Source organism: Thermobia domestica, chromosome 2 (genome assembly GCF_964235325.1).
Source record: "Thermobia domestica chromosome 2, izTheDome1.hap1.1, whole genome shotgun sequence".
Lineage (NCBI taxonomy): Eukaryota > Metazoa > Arthropoda > Insecta > Zygentoma > Lepismatidae > Thermobia > Thermobia domestica.
This window is the reverse complement of record NC_137455.1, coordinates 291,116,103-291,138,655: the sequence shown is the minus strand read 5'-3', so window position 1 is coordinate 291,138,655 and position 22,553 is coordinate 291,116,103. Positions and strand designations below refer to the sequence as shown.

At 36.4% G+C, this 22,553-nt stretch overlaps 1 protein-coding gene across 3 annotated transcripts in view; it reads right to left on the bottom strand.

The window, feature by feature from the left end:
• The window catches only part of LOC145678572 (telomerase protein component 1-like), a 556,234-nt gene extending 538,919 nt beyond the window's left edge, over window positions 1-17,315 (bottom strand). The window contains exon 1 of one of the 3 annotated variants that reach the window (XM_081748879.1): window positions 17,034-17,315. The gene's annotated coding sequence lies outside the window, so the exon portion shown is untranslated. Of the gene's footprint in view, window positions 1-16,442; window positions 16,602-16,724; window positions 16,962-17,033 lie in introns of those variants that run through there. The other 2 variants (XM_081748878.1, XM_081748880.1) reach the window with 2 other exon arrangements.
• Between the last annotated feature and the right edge of the window lie 5,238 nt (window positions 17,316-22,553).

Here is a 22,553-nt window from a genome sequence, read left to right as displayed (position 1 = left end):
GCCCAAACGAAGTACTATCCAGCCCAATAAAAATCTCGTCTGGCCCAATCACTTGGGGGCTAATGTGAAGTTGCCGCCCCAAACTTTGTGAAGCTCTAATTCTTTTTCGAAAACAGCCCAAATCTTGAAACTTCCTAAATTGCTAGTCGATACAAAGTACTGTAAATTCCAATAAACATGTTTGTCAGAAATATCATATTAGTGAAGTTGGCCCCGACAAAAGAACCAGGAAAATCACTTTTCAAAAAGTTTAATGGCCCATATTTCGGAAACTATAATAGCCCAAACGCTAAAAGTTGCTGACCCAATCAGCCCAAACAAAGTACTATCCAGCCCAATAAAAATCTCGTCTGGCCCAATCACTTGGGGGCTAATGTGAAGTTGGCCCCCCAAATTTTGTGAAGCTCTAATTCTGTTTCGAAAACAGCCCAAATCTTGAAACTTCCTAAATTGCTAGTCGACACAAAGTACTGTAAATTCCCATAAACATGTTTGTCAGAAATATCATATTAGTGAAGTTGGCCCCGACAAAAGAAGCAGGAAAATCACTTTTCAAAAAGTTTAATAGCCCATATTTCGGAAACTATAATAGCCCAAACGCTAAAAGTTGCTGACCCAATCAGCCCAAACGAAGTACTATCCAGCCCAATAAAAATCTCGTCTGGCCCAAACACTTGGGGGGCTAACGTGAAGTTGGCCCCCCAAACTTTGTGAAGCTCTAATTCTGTTTCGAAAACAGCCCAAATCTTGAAACTTCCTAAATTGCTAGTCGACACAAAGTACTGTAAATTCCCATAAACATGTTTGTCAGAAATATCATATTAGTGAAGTTGGCCCCGACAAAAGAAGCAGGAAAATCACTTTTCAAGAAGTTTAATAGCCTATATTTCGGAAACTATAATAGCCCAAACGTTAAAAGTTGCTGACCCAAACAGCCCAAACGAAGTACTACCCAGCCCAATAAAAATCTCATCTGGCCCAAACACTTGGGGGGCTAACGTGAAGTTGGCCCTTCAAATTTTGTGAGGCTGTAACTTTGTTTCCAGAGTAGCCCAAACGCTAAAAGTTGCTAGCCCAAACAGCCCAAATGAAGTACTTTCTGGCCCAATAAATATCTCGTGTAGCCCAAACTTTTGGGGGGCCAACTTCACACAGGCTAGTATTTAATTTAGTTAATATATGTTAAAAGAAATATAAAGATTAATTAACAATGTATTATTTCTGTTAAGAGTTTAAAATTGTCACAACAATGGGCATATATTTTGAATTTTAATGAAAAATGAAAAAAAAAATGATTCTTGATTGGTAGAGATAACAAATTATGTTACGTTATCTATGATTTCAGTTGGAATAGTAGTCTGAAGAAGGAAGTGATATACTTCCGAAACTGTAACATTTCTCGTTAATTTATAATAAAGAATATAGACAGCCTTGTAAGAAAGTTATGTTTAATTTGTGCTCAACAAATAGTGGCATCTTCAAATCTCAATTCCAATTTATAAAGTTATGAGGTAACATTATTACAAAATAACTGAATAGTCCCTTCCTGTTAACCACGGAGGTCTCGGCATTCGTCGCGCCATGGATCTGGCTATTTCATCCTTTCTGTCTTCATTCTATGGCGCTAAGCCATTGATCGAGACCATTCTCCAACAAGATCTTAGCCTAGTATCGGATTCGGATGTCAACGATAGCATTGCTAAGTGGTCATCTATAGTAGGATCAGATCCCCCTGACCTTGATAAGAGAGGACTACAATCCTCTTGGGACGATCCTCTTATAAATCATCACTTTTCAGCTCTGCTTCAGTCATCCGATAACCCAGAAGATAAGGCCAGACTTCTAGCTACATCATCTCCAGAAGCAGGCGCTTGGCTCCATGCTATCCCGTCACCTTCTTTAGGATTACATCTTCCCAATGACAGTTTTCGAATTGCCAGTGCACTGCGTTTGGGAGCAGATGTTTGCGAGCAACACAGATGTCCTGCCTGTAGAAGTGTCGTAGACAAGAAGGGCCTTCATGGACTCTCCTGTGCCAATAGTGCGGGCAGACATTCACGCCACTCCAGCGTCAACGACATTATCATGAGAGCACTAATTTCAGCAGGAGTTCCTTCTGTATGTGAACCGTTGGGATGCAGTCGTGCAGACGGCAAGAGGCCAGATGGTATGACTCTAATACCGTGGAAGAAAGGAAAAGCACTTCTATGGGATTTTACTTGTTCCGACACCTTCGCCCCTTCAAATATACATTCTTCCTCAGCACAAGCTGGCAACGTGGCTGCTCGCCGGGAAACAGAAAAGCGCAGGAAATATAGCAATTTACTCGACAAATATCATTTTGTCGCTATAGCTGTCGAATCGGGTGGTTCATGGGGTCCCGAAGGCCTTAACTTTATAAAGGAAGTTGGTCATCGCATTCGTTTATCGTCAGGAGATGCTAGAGCAACCTCGTTTCTACTGCAACGCATCAGCATGGCAGTACAAAGAGGGAACGTTGCATCAGTTTTGGGAACGCTACCCTCTGGTAAGGAACTGGAGGAGATCTTTTGTTTGTAATCTCGGCGAAGGTTTGAGGATGCTGTTGTGAGGCTTATCACAATAACGTGTATTAGTGAATAATTATATTTTAATAATCTGTAAAATGTAAATTGTGCACTGTTCAAGGAATGTAATATTTTGTAGTTTTGCCAGCGGACTTAATGCAAAGTGGGATCTTATTGTTGTCTAATTTCTAATTTTAATTAACTTTGAATGTTACAAATTTGAATGAGGCCGTCGGTTTTAACAATATTTCATTGTTAAATTTTAATGTAAATAATTAGGCAAAAATTGCTTTGTTGTTACAATACATATATATAATTTGATAGTGTTGATTAAGATAATATTTACAAACTTAATTTCAAATCTTCCTCTTTGTTTAATGTGCTACCACGTAATTTTATTTCCATTTCTTCTCTTAATAACGTTTTATATCCATGAGTAGACCTGCATATAACCGATGCATTTTCAAACATAATTTTATGCTGTTCTTCCAGAGCGTGTTGAACTAATGCTGACTTCTCTGGTTGATTTAATCGTTTACATCTTGTGTGCTCATTACATCTGTTTTTATTGTACGTCCTGTTTTGTTCAATGCATGTTAGGCCATATTCACATGGAATTGAATAAATAAATAAATAAATTCATAATGGCATGAAAGGAAATTGAATTATGACGTTGTTGTTCGTTTGCGGAGGTTAAATTAAAATAAATGAATTCAAAATTACTGTACAATGTGTTCACAACAACAGTACCTCTTCAAACAACAAAACAAGTGCGATCGTTACTATCGTATTAGCGTCATTTTTCCGAGTATACATTATTTGAATAAAGAAATCGATAATCGCCTAAAAAAAAAATAAAAAAAAAACTGAATAGTGAATTTGACCACATTAAAAAAAAAATCTTTCTTCCTTTTCGCTATAAAATTTGTGCTGTCTATGCCAATAATGTTGTCTGGAGAGATTCAATATACTCTTTATTGTTCACTTTCTAACCTACGCTAATTGTAAATGAGAGTATTCCCGTCCCAATCTCTGTCACAGAATCGGTGTTGCAACAAACGCAGAGAGCGCAAGTTCATCCGGGAATGTATACGAAAGCTTAAAACTATTATTAAGAGCGTTTAACTATTTGGTCCTCGATTCGACATAGATGTGGTCGTCTACAAAAATCGGAACATGCATCAATTGATTTCTCTAATGAAATAAGAAGAAATCTGAAACAAAAAATACAGATAAATAAAAATACGTTAGTTTTGTTTAACTTATTGTCGATGCTGAAAACGTTCTCTAAAATATATATGTATGATAAAAATTTGTTTCGTTCTCAACAGTGCTTCATATATATCATGCATGAATAAACGATAATTATTAATACAAATGGAAAGCATTTCACGCAACCAGCACTTCGAATACTGTCATTACAAAAGTGTTGTGCAATACAGTACGCACAATTTGCTTCATTTTGTTGCATTCATTTTGTTCATTTTTGATTTTTTTTTCTCAGAACAATAAAGCATGTAAAGCTAAGTGCTGGCTGTAGAGAAATCAGAATAAAATGTTTAAAAAAAAGGTATGAGTTTCAAGAAATCTACGCCTTTTTCGGCAACATATCAAATTATGACTCTTTTCTAATGTAAATGACAATAACCTCTGCTTGGTACGTCCTCCACCAATGCCTCATCAACTATTTGCTATTCTCATCTTCTTAACCTTGGGTGTTGTTTGCCTGTCCTCGCTTACTCAGGCTTCTATACTTCCCGATAGGTTACGAAAAAAAAAAAAGTCTTTCTGTGCAAACACAACTAGGTGAAATCCGATTACCGCAATTAAGAGTGAAAGGCATTAGTATTAAATTTGTACTCCTTATTTTGTTGCCCACAAACACATGATCTGCACAACTACACTTCAAAGTTGTTATAAAGAATCTGGGTACTACTTTATCAAATGCTTTTACATCATTTAACTTTGTGTAAGTAGCTTTCTAATGAATTACAGATTTATTCTTTAGGCACAAGACCACTAACGGCGTAGGGCTACAGATTTATATTATGTCTTTGAACTGATATATCATTAAAGTAAGTATTCGTGAAAAAAAAAAAAAATGCACCAGGGTGTGGCAGGTAGTCTCTGCAAACAACCTTTAGATCCAATCTGATTCAGTGCACGGCGAAGCAGATGGGGCAGCGCTGAGGTCCGTCAGTATGGAGTTCCCACGTTAATAATGATGGGAATAACACGTAAAAAATATCTCAATTGGTGATGATAAGATATAATTTTATACAATAAAAAAATTATTACTTTTTTCTTTCACTAAATATCAGTACAACTGAATGTTTATGGCGCACAATTTTTAATGCCGTATATATGTTGATTCATTAATTGCATGTTAATCTGTTTGTAAATCTAGGTTCTACACCGACTATGCATTTCTAACTTACTTGTTTCATTCTTATTGGAGAATAATAGCACGCTTATTGAGAGAACTTTTCAGCTACATATCTATGTTGATACAAAAGTTAAATGTTTGCCGCCTATATAAACAAGGGGCATTTCACAAAAAGGATCCACATATTAATGGCATAAAATGTAAGTTAATTAGGTTAGTTTAGGGTAAGTAACATTGGAGTGTGGAACTTCTGTGGAATTTAATCCGGGTTAAACGCCGGAGAATAGTTTAAAAATATGAAAAATAAGTAAAATTTAGACGAAACAAGCGATAAATTAGTTATTTTTCATGAAATTCGGGCTAACTAAAGAAACTGAATTTGCTATTTTCCACGAAATTCATGCTAACTAAACAAGTCTAACGTGATATTTTGAAGTGTGGAAGGCTGTCTGGCCCTGATACTATTTTGAGTGGACGCATGTTGACAGCAGACACTAGGGTGTAATGAGGAAATTAGTTCCCCGTATTCAAACGTGGCAGTTGCATGTGACGAATGTGACATTTCTATTTTGACTTTTATAAAAGCGTATATTGGGATGAAGAAGAGTTATTACTTTTATATAGTGGCAGGGATTACTGAAATTGAATAGAAAGGTTGGCATAAGTAGGAAGGACTCAAACAGGGTTGCTGCGCATCTCAAGATACGAAATTCCCTGACTTTTCCATGTTTCCAGGTCCAATGCGTAAATTTTCCAGGTATCACTATTAAGTGAGATAAAATTTTATTTAAAATTCTGCAGCAGTCTAATTATACATTTTAATGATACAGAAAAGGCATAATTTTACACCAAGTGCCTAAAATGATATTTTGAGTTACCCTTAGATGTGAAAATGTTCATGTAATGAAATAAGCAATTTTCATTTTCCTTTCTTGCAACGGTTCTCTCGGCGATCCATATAATTATTTAACACAGAATACTTTTTTTTTTCCCACTGTATATCTGATATTTGTGAATTACTTCATTTTTATCTTGTAGCTATTTTGGGCAACGGTGCTTAAAAGTGCACAATCTGTTGTGAAGAAGAAATGTAGTATATATATATATATATATATATACGATATATACACAGAGGGTTGATTAATTCGTGTGTCAATTTCATTTCTTCGCTGTGCAAAAGTGGTATGAGGTAAAGCCCTGCAATTTGGTGTAACTTTAGACGATGGACATAAGCTTTGTTTCGCCATAGAAGCATGTTACTTGTACTAAAGATTGAAGAGATATAGGGTCAAAGGTCAAATTTCGATTTTTTCCTTATGGGATTCCAATGGTAAATTCTGGAAGAGCCTGAAAAAACGTAAATCGAAGTGATAACAAAGAAAAAGCTGTATGGTATGATTCTATGTCGCAAGCAGGCTAAATATGCGTCAATCAAGTGTTAAGGTTAGAGGGCACGGTCACATCAAGGTCACAGGTCATCTTGAGAACCTATTTGAATATAGTGAAAACAACGCAATGTCCGTACATCATCATGTCAAATTGGTTCTCAAGATGATCTGTGACCTTGATCTGACCGTGATCTCAGGACCATGACACTTGATTGACGCATATTTGGTCGGCTTGCGACATAGAATCATACCATACAGCGTTTTCTTTGTTATCATTTCGATTTACGTTTTTTCAGGCTTTTCCAGAATTTACCATTGCAATCCCATAAGAAAAAAATCGAAATTTGACCTTTGACCCTATATCTCTTCACTCTTTAGCACAAGTGACATGTTTCTATGGCGAAACGAAACTTATGTCCTTCGTCTAAAGTTACACCAAATATCATGGCTTTACCTCATATCACTTTTGCACAGTGAACAAATGAAATTGACACACGAATTAATCAACCCTCTGTGTATATATATATATTAGTTACAGTTTCGTGTTCCTATGACAACAGAAAGTTTTTCATGGAGGTTTGAGAATAAAAGTAAGTTGTGCTGTGTATAATTTTAATGTGTGATAATAGATGGTTCTTGCAAAATATATATAAAACTAAATGTGCTAATGGTGGTGTGTTGTTTATTTTAATCTTCGAACTGGGTAATATAAAATATAACGAAAATCTCGTTATATAATAAATGGTGTTTCCGCCCGGGAGATACCTTGAGATTTGGTTGAAGCAGAGTAAGCTATCTCATAAATAACCGTCAACACGGAGTATACTTTATTAAAAAGTAAAAGAAAAATTTATTGTAACATTAAAATGGATATACACAGAGTTGAAAGTCTAGTGATGAAGTTGGTGATGTTAAAACACCAGGATAGGATACATCAACGAATGTGGCTGACCTTATAAAACAGCTAGGTCAGCAACAAGCACAGCAAATGGATATTAGATTCGAACAAAAGTTAGCACAAATTACACAGTCTATGACACACCAAATGGATAATAAATTAGAGCAAATAAACTCTAAACTAGAACGAACAGACTGTAGGATGGAACAAATTTTGCACAGATTTACCATTGTACAAAGTTCGGTAGAAGCGGTTGAAACTCAAGTTAACGAGCATTGCAATCAGATTAGAGAATTACATGAAGAAATAAATACTATCAAGGAAAAGATTATCACCGTAAATGGTAATTCTGATCCGATCATCAACAGAGACCACATGCTGATTGAATCCAGACTAGCTATAGAAGAAAGTGATATACCTGAAAGCTATTCTGAGAGGGGTGATAGTGCCTCTAGTGTCGGGAAAGAAGAGAGAAGATTCGCATTGCAGGGAAACCAAATATGTAAAGTCTAAACATTTGAAACAGTCTAATAATAATCATCATTTCCGAATTAGCGAAATTACAATTACATTTACCATTTGAATTACAATTCAGTATGGTTGTAGGTTTTTGAAGTGCGAAGCCGTAGGCCGAGCATACACGGAATCTGGGGACGAAGCCCCCAGCTAGCCGAATGCTAATACAATACACAAAAGCAAACGTATGTAATCTTATTTTTTTCCAGAAAATTTTAAGAATTCCCTGACTATTCCAGGAGATTTGAAATTCCGACTTTTCCCGGTTATTCAGGTTTTCCAGGCGCGACAACCCTGTGAAAAGAAAGAAATGCAAGAACAGTTACATATTCAAATGTAAACATCGTATTTATGGTGTAGTAAAATAAGTTCGCACATGGAAGGTATAATTATCGGAATAACTTGCTCTACCACAACATAAAGGTAAATTGTACTGAACGTGTTCAGAAAGCAACTAAAGAATGTAACTTAGTATTTTTAGCGACAACATAGTTCAGTGCATACCTACAATTTCTGACGCGTCTGCTTTCTACGGACGCATCACTCCGCTAGCGTTTACGCCCCCTGTTGCGCTTCTGCCCTGATTCGACTAGATAGTATTCGTGCTTTTTAGTGCCCATCTCGCACAGGTTAGTTTGTAGTTTTTACACTGTAATTTTCATGGCATATTTCCGGACGCAGTATTTACACGCAAAACAGTGATTTTTTTTTTTTTAAAGTGAATGTACACCGAGGAATTCCTGAGAAACATTTTCTAAGATAGTGACAGTAAATTTCCTGATAAATTACAAAATTTTCAAGTTTTTAAGCTGAAAATACTGGACCTACTCTGCGGCACAATTTCAGTAATCCTAACTACGTTCCTTATCAATTATTCTTCCTTTATCAATTAAGTTTTACATATGAAGTTGAAAAAAAAAAGAAAGAAAGAAAGAAAAGAAAATCCGGCTAACCCTCCCCAGCTTATAAAACACACGTTCCGTTAGCTTATCTTAAAGAGTAAACTTTACATTACACGCTCCACATGCGCATTGGTACCGGTAAGTAGGATTGCTTTAAAAGAGTACAGTACAGTAAGGCATGCGTTAAGTTCCAAAGTTAGTCATCTATTTCTAGCAAAATTTTGAAAATTACCGGGAAGAAATGAACAATTTTCTCATTTCTGTGCCTGAAAATACGTAACCAGAGGCTCATTCCACGTCAAATCACCCAGGCCATGTCACCCACCAATTCAGATTTTAATGAAACTTTGTGTACTTGCTAACACTACTATGGTATGAAGACCTGTAAAAATTTTCTACCGAAATCCTAATAGTTTGTGAAAAATACGAGACCAAAGTTTCAGAATTTCAGGCATCCCGGTCGTTCTCGAGGCCACCTATTTCTATTTCGTAGAGCTTAATACAAAAATTCATATCTCAGTATCTAAGCAATGTATCACTTGAAAATTTCTACCCGAGGTTTACGTAAGTCTGTAGAGCTATTAAAAAAAAAAAATTAAAAAAAAAATTGCTGTACATTAAGGGTAAAAAATGTACCCTTGCACTTCAAAATAGTTAATTTTTTTGTGTAAATTTCTAATTTTACATAATGCGCATTATCGCTGTGAGGCGGACCAATTACATTTCCGCTCTTTTTTTAAAATTGAACCTTAAGGTATGTTCTAAGAAACTAAAATATATATATATATATATATATATATATATATATATATATATATATATATATTTTTTTTTTTTTTTTTTTTTTTTAATGCTTCTGTTAGTAATTCTCGTTTAACCCTTCAAGGCCAACGCACCAGCTTTTCGTGTCATCTGTAAAGTGTTATTGCCATTGATGCAAGCGAGGTATTGGCACACTATTGCTCGATTCACTCACACAGGTCTCAAGTAATTAATAAGTATACGTGTTGTTTGTGTTGAAGCGTGTGTGGGTTCAGAAGAGAAGTGGGATAACCAGGCTAGAAACATTCATTCTCGAAATTTTATAGTTTTTTTTTTTTTTTTTTTTTTTTTGTGTGTGTGTGTGTGTGTGTTTGCCGAACTATTAATATAATCAAAGTGAATTTAATGTTAAAATTGAATTAATTATCCAAATCTACAGTCCATTATTTTCCAAATAAAGTAGAAATAAAGGTTATATAACAGTCAAGGGGAAGCCAGTGCCAGATAAAAGTCCTGCCAACCAAACTTAACCTAACCGCACAAACTAAAGTACAAGCTTTTAGTCATAATGCAAAGTTTTGAATGACTTGAAGAGTATACATTTATTTAATATATTTGTTGATATATGTATCTATAGTGTCAAAGATCATATGTTCGTAGTTGTTAAACATACAGGGTGTCTCAAAAATCCCCTGACATAGAGTAACTGTTATTATCATAGTTACAACAAAATGTAAGAGGAAAAACAGTTTCCAAATGTGATATTTTCAATCTAAAGTGAAGGTTTTTTTTTTTTTTTTTTTTTTTTTTTTTTAATCGGACTAGCCGTTTGGGCTGTGCACTCTTTATGCGCCCAACGTTAAACGAAAATGCAACGTTGTAATTAATAGAGGGGCTGGGAGAGGTGGATCAATTTTGTAAAAGTATGGTGAATAGGGATCATTTTTTAAATGGTAGCTGGCCATCGACACGTTAGCGTAAAAGACAGTAACTTCATTCACTTATGTTGTGGGTCCAGATAAATGGCAATGTTGCATTTTCATTTAACATTGGGTACATAAAGAATGTAGAGCCCAGACGGCTAGTTCGATTTAAAAAAATTCCTTCACTTTAAATTGAAAACATCATCTTTGGAGACGATTTTCCCCTCTTATATTTTGTTGTAACTTTGATAATAACCGAGTTACCTCCTGTCAGAGGATTTTTGAGACATCCTGTACACAAGGACAAATGTTCGTTTCATGAGCACCCGAATAAAATACTTTCTCCATCTGAAGTTCTAAACTCACTGTTATTTTTAGAGTTATTATGTAGCTTTCAGTATTTGAAACGAATTGAGATTGATCGAATTTGCAACTATGGGAGGGGAGTAAATTTCATTTCTTCATCTCAGAACTTTTAGCTGTGAATGTACACGATGCATAATAAACTATCAAATCTAATGCAGGACTAGTTACGGATTGAAAATCGTTTAGTTAACGCGAACATGCAAGTTGTGTCTTGAACTACCAAGCTGACGTGAAAAATCTTGCCTGAGAAATGCGAGTAGGAACATGTCTAATCTTGCCTGATTCTGCATTGTGGCCGTACAGTAACTTGTTCATTTCGGTTTCAGCTGTGTTTCTGTGCAGATGTTTATGTCGTGTTGAGGCTTAAGACTGAATACTTATTGGGGTTGCTGCAAGATAGTGTTGTTCATCCTGTCAAATGATAATTTGACCTACAATGATGTCGCGAAGTGAATTAAAACAGTGCAGTGTAGGAAAGGAAACTAAAAGTGAATGCCACAAAAACAGCTATACATGGGTGGTCAAATTGCATTGTATTATCAGTGCATCCGAGAAAGAATTGTTATCCCAAAGGAGTGGAATCAGTTCTGATTTGTTAATTAGTGTTTGTGAACATAATAAAACATATTACTTGAAGAAGTATGAACATTATTAAACAAGTTGTTTTGATCCATTTAATTGCCACAAAAAAACAATCACTAAGGCTTTGCGCAAAGTATGTGTTGATTTTGCTAATGAAATTAATAAAAACATTGACTCTGTAAAGGCTATTCCTGGACAAAAGATATGCGGTAATTGCAGAATCAAACTTGGGATTTCCCTTGAATGCAAAGACGTGGGCGGATTTAGTGAACACGATGTATCTGTTTTAGAAGAATCTGTCGCAAAAAACGAAATTGTAGAGTATCTTAATGTTTCACTTACAGCATTAGGGGAGTCACCTCTAAAATTCCATGCTATTCCGTCACACAGCAAGCCTGCATATGCTAAAAGAAAGCTTGACTCAGCAAGTTCTGCTCTGAAAAATAAAATAAGCAAAGTTGTGGGAAAAGAGCTTGCCTCTAAACAAGATTCTTGTAAAATTTCAAAAGATGTGAAACAAAAGGCTCATGATATGGATAAACTTCTTGATTTAATAAAGGCCAAACTCCAAGGTAAAATCACTACAAGAAGAAAAGTACAAGTGTTAACTTTAGTGCCCTCATCTTGAAGCAGGAAACAGATTGTCGATGAATTTAATGTGAAAGAATATTCCATCCGGCAAGCAAGGGAAGTTCTGAAGAATAAAGGAATTTTAGCTATTCCTGAATTGAGAAAGGGAAAACAGCTGAGTGAAGATACAATTCAAATAGTAAAGAATTTCTACGTTGATAATGGAGAATTTCTACGAGAATTCTACCTGGAAAAACAGTGAGTATTTCAAAAAATGTACACATGGAGAAACGATTATTACTTGGGAATTTAGAAGAATTATAGTCCTCATTTAAACATCAACATCCCAACATTAAAATTGGATATTCTAAATTTTGCACACTGCGTCCTAAATGGTGTGTATTAGTAGGTTCTGCTGGGACACATTCCGTGTGCGTGTGTACAATACATCAAAACGTTATTCTCCTACTGCATGCATGTCATATAGAAGAGACATATCAAGACTTGATCCATCATCTGGTTTGTTCTGTGTACAGTCGGGATTGTATGCTGAAGCAGTGTTCCGAGTGTCCCTCCAGTGAAAATTTGGGGCAGTTTCTGATTGCAAAATTCGAGGATTTTGATCCTGGGGAGGAAGTAACATATTACCAGTGGGTATCAACGGACAGAACAGAATTGGTGAAAAATACTGTCACACTGGACGAGTATGTGACAATTTTGATATGAAAGCTTGAAAAGCTTGTGCCACATTCATTTATTCCCAAAGCACAGTCACATTTCTTAAAGGACAGAAAGAAAAATCTTGAGCCAGAAACAGCCGTCGTTCTGATGGACTTCAGTGAAATTATTCCTACATAATTCAAGATGAAGTTCAAGGGTATCACTGGTCTACTGATTCCTGTACCCTACACCCAGCAGTACTATATACACGGCTTCCTGGATCTGCAGACCTGACTGTTTCTAGTTTGTGATATCATATGACTTTGTGTGTGATCTCAGATGACTTGGAACACGATGTCGCATTTGTTTATGAGATTCAGAAACAAATAACTTCTTTTCTGAAAGAGCAATTTCCATATGTAAAAAAATGTAAATTACTTTAGTGATAGATGCGCTGCGCAGTACAAGAATTGTAAAAAATTCGTAAACTTGTCTTACCGTTATGAGGATTTCTCCTTAAGTGCATCATGGTCATTTTTTGCTACAAGCCATGGTAAATCCCCATGTGATGGTTTTGGTGGGACAATTAAACGTCTGTTTACTAAAGAAAGCCTTCAAAGATGTTCTGACTTTTTAAATACGCCAGAAAATGTTTTTACCTTCTGTAGATCTCGCATTGAACATATAAATTTCAGCTTGCTGAAAAAAGAAACTCTCATAGATACACGCAAAAAACTACAAAATTGTTTTTCTGGTGCAAAAACAATTGCTGGAACACGATCATATCATCAGTTCTCTCCTCTAAGCCAAACCTCGATTGGGACAAAGCGAATCGGTGCTGATCCAGATTTCACTTTACTGAAGAAAAGACATCTTCTCGAATGAACAATGCGGACATCATCACTAATTCGTATCTTGCATGTGTTTACGATAACCATTGGTTTTTTGGGTTAGCGTTAGGTAAAGATGAAGAGGAAAATGATGTTGAAGTCAAGTTTATGCACCCTTTTGGAACGGCTCCATCCTTTTACTGGCCTTCTGCAGGAAAAGACGACGTATGCCATGTTCCGATATCCAAAATTATTTGTTCTGTCTGTGCCTCCTTTACTTATGTTACTGGAAGAGTATATTATCTCTCAGATAAGGAGGTTCAGTTTGTGGAGGAACAATACAGGCTGCGTTTCGCTTAAACGAGGTAGCAACTTCCTTCAGTCTCAAATAGTGAAATCCAATCACTGTGATTGGCATATGCTGAGGTAAGAAATTGATTTCGTGCACAAGGAGTTTTGCATATTTCTTTGGTTACAAATTTTCAATTTAATGTAGTGGAAAAGTTCAATCATTATTTTTGTTTCGTTTTGAAGACTAAAATGTAACTGTCGTAAATATTGATAAAAAGAAGTAAGAAATTGAGTTTTGATCTGTAGTTTGTATTGGTCCTGTTGTTCCTATTTGTAAATTACGTTTATGAAAGTACGTCTTCCCAATCGAAAAATAATCCGGTACTGCTCCCCCCCTCCCCCCCCCCAGACTGTCATATAGCCTTCATTTCTACGTTATTAGAAAGATAATGGGCTGTAGATTTGGAAAATTAATTCAATTTTAACATTAAATTCACTTTGATTATATTAATAGTTCGGCAAACAGATTTTTAAAAAAATAACATTTCGAAAGTGAATGTTTCTAGCCTGGTTATCCCGCTTCTCTGAACCCCCACACACTTCAACACAAACAACACGTATACTTATTAATTACTTGAGACCTGTGTGAGTGAATCGAGCAATAATGTGCCAATACCTTGCATGCATCAATGGCAATAGCACTTTACAGATAACACGAAAAGCTGGCGCGTTGGCCTTGAAGGGTTAAACGAGAATTGCTAACCGAAGCATTCAAAAACAAAAAACACTAATTTTATTTTACAGTCTCTTAGAACATACCTTAAGGTTCAATTAAAAAAAAAAAAAAAAAAAAAAAGCGGAAAGGTAGATGGTCCGCCTCACAGCGATAATGCGCATTATGTAAAATTAGAAATTTACACAAAAAAATAACTATTTTGAAGTGCAAGGGTGCGTTTTTCACCCTTAATGTACAGCAATCTTGATGGTGTTCCCTTAAAATCTGAATCGGTGGGTGAAATTTCGGATTTTTTCTGGGTGATTTGACGTGGAATGAGCCGAGAGCGAAAGTTACGTTGTTTCTTTTTATAGGCGGTTATAATCATGGAACTATCAATCAAGCGGAGGAAACTATTTCGCGCAAAATTACAACAAGGTTGGATTGTAGGGAAATATAAAGAGCATTTGTATTCTGGGGGTAATTTTGGTACTGGGGGGCCAAAATCAGGTACCGGTAAAATCATCATATTTACAGGAGAAATGAGTTGATGTTATACAAGTATAAGTACTAAGTACTAACATAACATAACCTAATCTAATCTAACCTAACATAGTTTAAACCATCAAAAAAACAGAAAATATAGGAAGAAAGTATGGAATTTAAGCAAAGAATTCTGCCCCTCCCCCCTTCTCCAAATCCAAATGTCCTAACCTAAGTAAACCATCAAAAAATACAGAAAGAAAGCACGAAATTTAAGCAAAATATTCTCTCCTCCCAGTTCCAAAAATATGCCCTATTGATCTTAACCAAATGGATCCAAACTTCCCTAAACCTAAGCTAATCAGATCTTACCCTACCCTACTTATTCCTACGGTAATAGTTAAGAACAGCTACTTCTCATTTCCCGTGCACGAGGATACATCTTACTGTTGCACTACCTACAGAAATGATTCTATATCATGTATAAGTGGTAACAGAACACACAACAAACCCAGATCATGTTGTATTCACACTCCAACATGGAGTGAGAATACAGTGGGATCTCCGTTTCTTCTGTGTTCTATTACTACTTGTACACCAAATACAATCATTTTTCTACGTAGTGCAACAGTAAGAAGTATCCACGTGCACGGGACATGCGATGTGTGTTTTCAAATCCCCCCACATAGTCATACACTAAGTACAAGGGCACATTATTATTCCCATACGATATAAAAAAACAGATATTCCTAGAAAAACACCCTAAGTACAAGGGCAAGAACTCAGTGTATTACCTAGTTTTTAACATCCTAGTTAGTCAATGAATAATTCCTGAAAGTATGGCGTTTCTCGTCCTTCCCTAAATGGGAAGTATGTCTCCTTAACTATAACCAATTTTCGTAGCTGTTATTACGGTTTTTTTTTTTTTTTTTCGAAAATCAAGCGGATGACCAACTTCGGAATAAGTGCCTAAGACGGAGATGGCATATATTCCGAAGTTGGGCGTCCGCTTTCGTCAAGTTTTTTCACTGTTATCTCCTTTCCACACTTTCTGCAATTTGTTATTAGGTTCATTAATCCGTGCTCTTAACAAACTTTTAAAAGATTTTGCTCGTTATCAATGTATTCCTTCACAAATGTTAAAACTGCTAGTTCATTGCCCTTGTACATTCGCCATGTTGGTAACATAAATGCTCGTTTCTTTCCCACAATGGAAGTGTTCAGTTACCTTGCGCCAAGTAGTTCCCTCCGCTCGCCATATAGTCCCATGTTTATAACCGCTTATATATAACAAATAAACAGATTTTTCGAGACTCTTATATATTATCAAGCACACAAACGATCAAATTATCCATATATTTCCTGTAAATTTTAAAAATTTCGCTGGAAACGGACGCCCAACTTTGGAATTCAACCCACGGAGATAAGTAGATTCAGGTTAGCTTATGGCTAGGAAAGTTTGGACCCATTTTATAAAAATTTTCGAGTGTAATTTTTCGTGCCGATGTCAGAATACAAATTGGAGTAAGGTGGCAACTCTCGAAAATGAAACTGACGGTACTTCTATACAAATTGCCCATGAAATGTGCTTGCCTTAAACTAACACCAACATCTCTGTTCTCACCTTTAAAATACCCGCCAGTTCGCAACCTTAAACTACAGCGGGCATTGTAATGTAAAGTTCCCATTATCCTAAAATATCCATTATCATGTGCTCTGGTATTTTACGTCTGTAGAGAAGTGGACGTAAAAAACTTCAGGTGAAAGTGAAGAGCACTTATTTTTAATGTTCTTGCCGACTGTTTTCAATCTGTACAAAAATGTTTTCTAGTAACTAAAAAGTTTAATGATAAATGCATATATAAATACAAAATTAAAGTTAAAAGTAACGCAATGAATTACCTACCCGCACATGTACACTTGTCTCCCACCAAAATCGCTAATCTAATAATTCCCAACACCTGAATAAATATAGGATAAGGACTGGTGTCAATATATGCCGCAAGAAACACGTCGTGTAATACGCTTTGCACTTGTTCGTCTTTGGGTGGGAATCCCCGCAGAATTGCACAAATGTCAGCAATAGCAGACGAGCAATAGAACGGGTTTAGGAAGTGTCGACAGTAATACGGTATACTAACGACGTACTTTAGAACATTACAGGTGTGACCTGTACTATAATTAAAAAAAAAGTAAATAAAAACTATTTCATTACCTAGACTTATGGGATTAACACCCATATGCTTAATGTAGTGGCATTGTAATGTTTGGCTGTATTAGACGTTTGCTACTGCATTCAATTACGTTATTACTTCGTCACTTTGGTAACCTCCACAATGCACTCTCTTACAACTGAAATAGCAGTTTTATTTCATTTTATTTAGTCAAAAACTATCCTGCTATTTTCAATTACAAAATGAGGAAGTTTAGCTCATATAAAGACGTCTATTAGCATCATTACGTTTATGAACAAACAGGTTCAGGTTCAGGTTCAAGGTATTTTCCTTCCTTCCAGTGATACCAATTCCTTCAGAGCCGTTTTCCCTTCACAAACTTCAGAATTTCCCTTTTCCGGACAAAATTTCCCTTCATCCAAACCGTTCAAGTACTGTATTTAGTAAAGTATTTTTAATCGTTTTCGCTTCCACCCCCTCGGCCCAATCTTTTAACAACATACAAGCAGATACCTGACAGCCTTCCTTTGAGCTTACGCAGAATTTGAACTTGATTTGTTGTTTAGGTATCTAAGGCGTCGCGATAGAGGAGGATGAAGAATATGGAAAGGTGTAGGCTAGGACCTATGTTAGAGGTGCAATCTCTGCATTTGCCTGGTGTGACTGAGGAAAACCCTATAAATACCTCGGTCAGGACGGACAACCTAAATAAATCATGAAGAATATAAAATAAATATTATGTAAATTTAATTTTTATCCTAGATATCATGATAGATTTTAATATTAATGTAACCTAAGGTACAAAGAAAATATTAAGTATACATTTGGTATGTACTTACTTAAGAACAGCACTCCCATATTTACTGAAACGAATACGAACAGTTACAAATAAACTCTAGCTGCTACTGTCTTTGGCTGTTCAAGAGGAATGTTCGTAAGCACAATACAAACTAAATCAAAGTTTAGAGATGCGTAATTCTTAAGAATTTATAATTCTGTGCGCACAGTTACCAGAAAATTTGTAAACTTACACACAAACACACACACTAATGACCCAGAATTCGCCCATATATACATATTTACATTCACGACACGCAGATTTTCTTCCCTTACATCGATTAATCCTCTTCACAATCAATTTTCTGGTTGGGAAAAAACATCTTCTGATTGGGAAAACCAAACTGTTATAATAGTTGGAGCGATAATTTAATTGAGAAATATTTCATCTTATTGCATTGCATTTAATTCAACAATGGGAAGATTAATTTTGATAAAAGATTTTAAATAAGCATTGTTGTAATGTTCCGAATTTAACTGAATATGTTGATCGATGTATAATTTTGATAAATATTAACGAATGCAAAGCAAGATAACTTGTGAGAATTTATATGAAATATGTGCAACGGATTATGTTTGGAATAAATACGACGTTGAATTTATACTGAATTTTAATTAGATTAATCAGATACGTAAATACATTCAATCTATAAATGATTGAACAGAGGTTCAAATTTCCCTGCAATATTGAGAGATTACAAGCAATTTCCCTTTTTCCCTTTTCTCCAAAATTTACTCAAAATTTCCCTGCGCCAAGGGAAATTTCCCTTCAATTGGCATCACTGCTTTCTTCTCTTCGGAAGGAACACAATATCCAGTAACAGTGTTGCCAGATTAGAAGATTAAAAAGTAGGGAAGTTGTGCTGTAGCACAAACATAAAAGTGTCAGGCGTCGGTTAGAAATGGTCAGGCGGCGACCACAGTTTCGGGTTGTTGGCGCAGATGTGTTATGGCACACTTCATACTACATCAGCTACAATAAAACTGTAGCGTGCAATGGATGGGCAGGTGTTGATGGTATAAAATGGGTGGCTTTTCTTATTTTCAAGGTGTGTAACCATATGGTCCAGCACATCAAACATTAATGAAAAAAATTTTAACTTTTTAAGTGAACCTCGTATAAAAGCACACATGAATTTTTCTTTCAGCAAACACGAATATGCATATGTGTGTGTGCGTCGCGTCTGCGACGGAAGTCTTGATAAACCCTCTCGTCTCTCCAAATACGGTGCTAAAATTCGGCACAGGGAGCAAACTTCGTCTCCAAAAATTTCTGCCTATAGGTTGTCACAGTTATTTTTAGCTCTGACATCAACAGGTTGTATTGCGAGCCTCTCCGCTGGGTAAAAGCACGGAGAGGAGGGGAGAAAAGCAAAGTCAGTCTGACAATTGTTTCTGGTGTGATAACAGCATATAAAGCAACGCAGTCCAAAACCTTCGGACAACTCTCAAAAGTTAAATCCAAAACAGCCAAAAAAGAAGACACAAATTGAAAAGATGTGAGAAAAGTAATTTTTTGTCTTCAAGTTCACTCCCATGGAACCATCTGAAAATTCCTTCTCTTAAACACCAAAGTGAGAAACCAATGACAGTGCAAAACAACGGAAACTAACGATGTAGTGAAGTTCAACCGGCAACCCACGAGTACCCCGTCTTCCGCGATTGTAATAAGATAATTGGGCCAAGTGTTAAAATCTATTATTTATCCAATTATTTAAATCAAAGTGCTAAAGTGGAATTTATTCTGTATAGTGAAGTACCAGTGTTATTGATTAAAATCAAGAAAATATAATTACACGTATCCTTTCATCATAATTTATAAAAAAAATTATCACCATGATTTAAATTTGTATGTTAGGGCGGTATTCAGAGACAATTCGTTAATCGATCGTTAGTCACCTCTAGTTAGTGGCATACTAGCTCTTTACTAAGGAAGTTGCACTTTTTGGTATTCAGAGTCTACTTTTAGTACAATTAAATTGATGATTTGGGTATGATTAACTTATAGAACCGCAATGCATCGGTGAGTAAAATAAATGTGGCAACTACGGAAAAATAATGAGCGCATGCGTAGTCTGTAAAAATGAAAATACATGAATTACGAAATACGAAATGTTGTGTCGCACGCTAAATCGTGCGTAAAAGATTAGACTCTGCTCTAGATGAATTAGTCGCATGTGATTAATTTCGTCCACCACTACCTCCTAATCGACTGAATACAATTTTGATAACCATCCTTTAGTCAACCACGTAGTAAGGTGTTAATGAGACGTCATTTGACTCTGCATAAGGCCCTTAGGGTGGTATTCAGAGAGAATTCGTTAATTAATAGTTAGTCACCGACTAGTTAGTGTCATACTAGCACTTCAGTAAGGAAGGTGTACTTTTTCGTATTCAGAGTCTACTTTGAGTACAACTAAAAAATTGATTTGGGTATGATTAACTAATATAATTCAATGCATCAGGTGAGAAAAATAAATGTGGCAACTACGGAAAAGAGATGTGCGCATGCATAGTCTGTAAAAATTGAAATACATGACATACGAAATCCGAAATGTGTCGCACAAGCTAAACCGTGGCTAAAAGGGTACCCTCTGCTCTAGATTAGTCACATGTAATGAACTCCGTCGATTACTACGTCCAGGGGTGGACTGGCTATGTAAAAAGGGCGCGGTCACATATACTGGGAGGGCGCCGTCCATCTGAGGCTTTCGCTTGTATGGAATACCCCCTCCTAATAAAAGAAAGTTCCGGGGGCTTCTTCCGGAAAATTAGTACACAAAAAACAACAAAAGATTAAGTAGCTGTTGCAGTTAATCACGATAGAATTATACAAATTCAATATTTTCATAAACGAAGAAAGAGACTTTGAGTACTAAATACGAGGCGTGTTTTTTAAGTAAGGTCCGTTTTGTTGTAGACACTAGTAGTTCGCGCGCATACCGCAACTAGCGTGTGCGTCGTGTACCGGCATGCCTCGGGAACAACTGTGCTCAGTTTCAACTCTGTAGCTGACCTGTACGGTTGTGTGCTGTGCTTTCACAATGTTTAAGACTATCAAGTCGTCCGCTGCATGTGAGGTTCGCTCAGTGATACGGTTTTTGTCAGCAAGTAACCTGTCTGCTGCAGAAATTCATCGACAGATTTGCGAAGTGTATGGTGATACTGTTATGAGTGCAAGCAAAGTGCGTAAGTGGATACGAGAATTCAAAAATGGCCGAGGCAACGTCCATGATGAGGACCGCTCCGGTCGCCCTTCTTCGATTACAGACGATTTGGTGGCTTCAGTTGAAGCGAGAGTTCGTGAGAACAGGCGCTTCACAATAACAGATCTCTCAAACGAATTTCCTGACGTGTAGAGATCAGTGCTTTACAAAATTGTTTTTGAACACCTAAAGTTTAGGAAACTGTGCTCCCGTTGGGTCCCGAAACTCCTAAAGAGGACCACAGAAACCAAAGATTTGAGTGTGCCATGAAGTTCTTGATTCGTTATCACGAAGAAGGTGACGGCTTCTTAAGTCAGATCGTAACTGGAGACGAAACATGGGTTTCGCATATCACGCCCGAATCGAAGCAACAGAGCATGGAATGGAGACACACACACTCGCCTGTAAAGGTGAAGGCCAAACAGACTCTATCCCAGCGCAAAATCATGGCGTCGGTGTTTTGGGATAGGCATGGTGTTTTGTTGGTCGACTTCATGCAACGAGGAACCACTATCAATGCAGAAGCATACTGCCAAACACAGTGAAAGCTACGCAGAGCGATTCAAAACAAACGACACGGCATGCTGACAAAGGGCATTGTTCTTCTTCATGACAATGCAAGACCTCACACTGCAGGTCAAACCCGCGATTTGTTGAACAGTTTTGGCTGGGAAGTTTTAGACCACCCACCCTACAGTCCTGATCTTGCGTCGAGCGATTACCATCTGTTATTCCACCTCAAACAACACCTCAGTGGCAACCGTTACAATGATGACGGCGATGTGAAAACGGCAGTGAACTCTTGGTTATCGAAGCAGGCGGCAAGTTTTTATGAAGAGGGTATTTTGAAATTGGTTGAGAGGTATGATAAGTGTTTGAACAAACTTGGCAACTATGTCGAAAAATAGAGTAAAGTATGTACTTTCCGAAAATACATTTACTTTTTTGAAATAACCTTTCGTTGTGTACTTATGTTCTAACGGCCTTACTTAAAAAACACGCCTCGTATATTAGGCCTATATAAATCTGCACATTTTAACTGGGACTACAAAAATCAAACCAGTTGTTTAAATTCTTCGGCTACATTTGTTAACAGCCTAATTATAACTGAAGATTTGAGGCTTATGCTATTTTTCATAATTCTGTCCTTTTAAAGCTATGTTCATCATAACATTAACTTATTTTTCATCTATTCTTAAAGCCGTTAATAAAAAGTATACATGAAACATTTACTACAAATTAACAAAAGTAAATTTAGAATTATATAGCTACCTAGCGAGAAAACAAATTCAGAAACAAAACTGGAAAATGAAAGTAAAGTCACTGCTTTATGCTTGAAGGAGCCTTCACATCTCCTTGCTTTTCTCAAACATTTTGTCAATAATAAGATTGTTGTCGATTTTGGTCAGAATGTCTCTTTCTGAGTTCATCAAGAACAATGATTCCAGATGTTTATATGTAAGTCTTGAACGGAGTCTTGTTTTTATGTAACGCCACTAGCGCCTCTAACGGCGGGAG